Source organism: Agelaius phoeniceus, unplaced genomic scaffold, assembly GCF_051311805.1.
Source record: "Agelaius phoeniceus isolate bAgePho1 unplaced genomic scaffold, bAgePho1.hap1 Scaffold_108, whole genome shotgun sequence".
In the NCBI taxonomy this organism is placed as follows: domain Eukaryota; kingdom Metazoa; phylum Chordata; class Aves; order Passeriformes; family Icteridae; genus Agelaius; species Agelaius phoeniceus.
In genome coordinates, this window is record NW_027509874.1 from 80,001 (window position 1) to 82,500 (window position 2,500).

General features: G+C 79.0%; 1 non-coding gene across 1 annotated transcript; it reads left to right on the top strand.

Annotated features, from left to right (window-relative positions):
- Window positions 1-1,481: 1,481 nt before the first annotated feature.
- LOC143692821 (5.8S ribosomal RNA) lies at window positions 1,482-1,634 on the top strand. Its single transcript, XR_013180360.1, has one exon. It is a non-coding gene; the product is annotated as a 5.8S ribosomal RNA (ribosomal RNA).
- Window positions 1,635-2,500: the final 866 nt, after the last annotated feature.

Sequence of the window (2,500 nt, forward strand, 5' to 3'; positions counted from 1 at the left end):
CCTGCCCCCCCCTCTCCGTGGCCCGGCCTCGGCGGGAGAGGCCGCGGCGCGCGGTCGGCCCGCGGGGGGCCGACCCGCCCGCCTCGTGGTAACGGGCGACGCCCGGCAGAGAGCGCGCGCTCTCTGCCCCTTCCTCGCCGCGGGGCGACGGCCGCCGGGGCCCGCCCGCGCTCTCTCTCCTGGGCCCGCCGCCGCGGTCTCTGGCGGCGCGCGGCGGCGCCGCGTCCGGCGCGTCCGGCGCCTCTCTTCCCCTCGACGGCCTTTCCTTCCTCGAAGGCGCGGCGCGGCGGCGCCGTCGTCCGCCGGCCGTCCCCTGGCTCGACCGCCCCGCCCGCCGGTGGGGGGGGGGGCGAGCGCTCGGCGGGCCCTCCGGCGGCGGAGGCCCGCGAGCGCGGGCGACCCCGTGGCGAGCGGCGGCGGCGCCGCTCGACGGGTGTCCCTCCCTGCGGGGACGGTCGGCCGGACGGCGCCCGCCGTCGGCCGGCGGCGGTCCCGTCCCGGGCTCCGCTCGTCGCCTCGCCTCCGTCGCCCTTGCCCGCGCGGCCGCGTGTGGGCCGCGCAGGAAGGCGTGCGGGGGCGGCCGCGGGGGCGCTCCTCCCCGCCCGGTCTCCCGCGTGCGAACGAGGAGAGCGGGCGTTGCCCCCCGGCTCAGCCGCCGCGGCGCCTTCCCGCCGGGCGCGTGCCCGAGGCGAGGGGCCCCGGCGGGTGCGAGGCGGCGGCGGCGGGGTCCCGGGCGCGTGCCGCCCCGGCGGCGGCCGGGTCTGCCGTCCGGCAGGCCTCGGGCGCTGGCGACGCCGGCTCGGCTCTCGGTGGGCGCCCGCCTCCGGGGCCGGCGGCGGAGCGCGTCCCGCCGGTCGCTCGCCCCGCCCGCCCGGCGGGGGAGCGGTCCCGCGGGAGGCGTGCCGGCGGGCTGTGCCGGTCGCCGTCGCGTGCCCGTCTCGAGCCCAGGGGAAAGGCCCGTGCCCGTGGTGGTGGGGGGAAGAGAGAGAGACAACGCCGGCCGCGCGCGGCGCGGCGGCGCTCCGCGCCAGGCCCGCGGCGTCGGGGCCGAGGGGGAGAGCCGGCGCGGCGCGGGGGCCGACGGCCGCGCGCCCCTCGGCCGCGTGCCGTGTGCGTTGTGCGCGTCGTCCGTGAAAGCGAGAAGCGGCGGGCCGCCCTGTGCCCCCGCGTGTCCGGCGCGCGCCGCCCGGCCCTCCGCGCGGAGGCCGGGCCGAGCCCGGGCGCCTGGGCCGCCTCCGAAGGACGGCGTGGGTGAGGTCGGCGTCTCCCCTCGCGGGGGGAGGCCGGTCGGGGGCGCGGGCTCCCCCGCCTCTTGGCCGGCCTTCGGAGAGTGGGTTTGTTTTTTTCCTTTTTTTTCCTCCCGTTTTCCGTGTGCTCGTACGGTCTCGGAAGCCAGGCGCGCGCCCCGCCCGTCCTCGGCGGCATTGTCCTAAACCAAAAAAGGGGGCCGCTCTGGCGTGAGCGGTGCCCGAAAGGCAGACAACTCTTAGCGGTGGATCACTCGGCTCGTGCGTCGATGAAGAACGCAGCTAGCTGCGAGAATTAATGTGAATTGCAGGACACATTGATCATCGACACTTCGAACGCACTTGCGGCCCCGGGTTCCTCCCGGGGCTACGCCTGTCTGAGCGTCGCTTGACGATCAATCGCCGTCCGGGGGCACCCCGGCGGCGCGGCTGGGGGTCGCCTCGCAGGCCCGTCGCCCGCGGCGGGCGGCGGCGGCGGCGGCGGCGGCGGCGTGCCGCCGGTGGCCGGAGGGGAAGGCGGTCAGGGGTGTTGGGCGAGGGAAGCGCTTCCCTCGGCGGGCCTCGATCCCTTCCCTGCGGGCCCGGCGGGCGTCGCCGCGGTCGTCGTCGTCGTCGCCGCCGCGCGAGGGCCTTCGTCCCCCTAAATGCAGACTCGGGGAGCGCTCCGTAGCTCCCCGCTCCCGGAGCGAGCCGCTGGGGCGGAGCTCGTCCTCGCCGCGGGGCCGCGCCGCGGATGCGGCGGCGCGGCGGCCTCGGGGAGAGCGAGAGACGGCGTCGAAAGGCGCCGCCGAGGGCCGAGAGAGAAAGAGAGCAAGGGAGAGGGGCGAGAAGGGGAGGCGAGGCGCGGGCCTCGCCCCCGGCCTTCCCCCCCGCGCGGGCGGCTGTCTGCGGGTGGGTACCGCGGCGGTACCGTGCCGTGCTGCCGCGCGCGCGAGGCGAGAGCGCCGGGGACGGGGGGGGGTTCCGACCCCCCTCCTCTCCCTTCGCCCGCGCCCCCCCCCCCCCCTCCTCTTCTGTCTCGGTCTCGGGGCGCGCCCGAAGGGCGCCGTCGCTCCCCTCTCTCTCCCCTTCGCCGAGGCCGTCGCACACGCCGCCGCCGCCCGGCCGGTCCTCCCGCGCGGGGCCGTCTCTGCCGCGCTTCCCTTTTCGGTTCTCGTCTCCGGGATGGGGCTCTCCGTCTCTCTCTCCCCGTCGCCGGCCGGCCGGGCGGTCGGTCGGTAAGGGGAGAGAGAGAAAAAGGCGGCCGTCTCCGC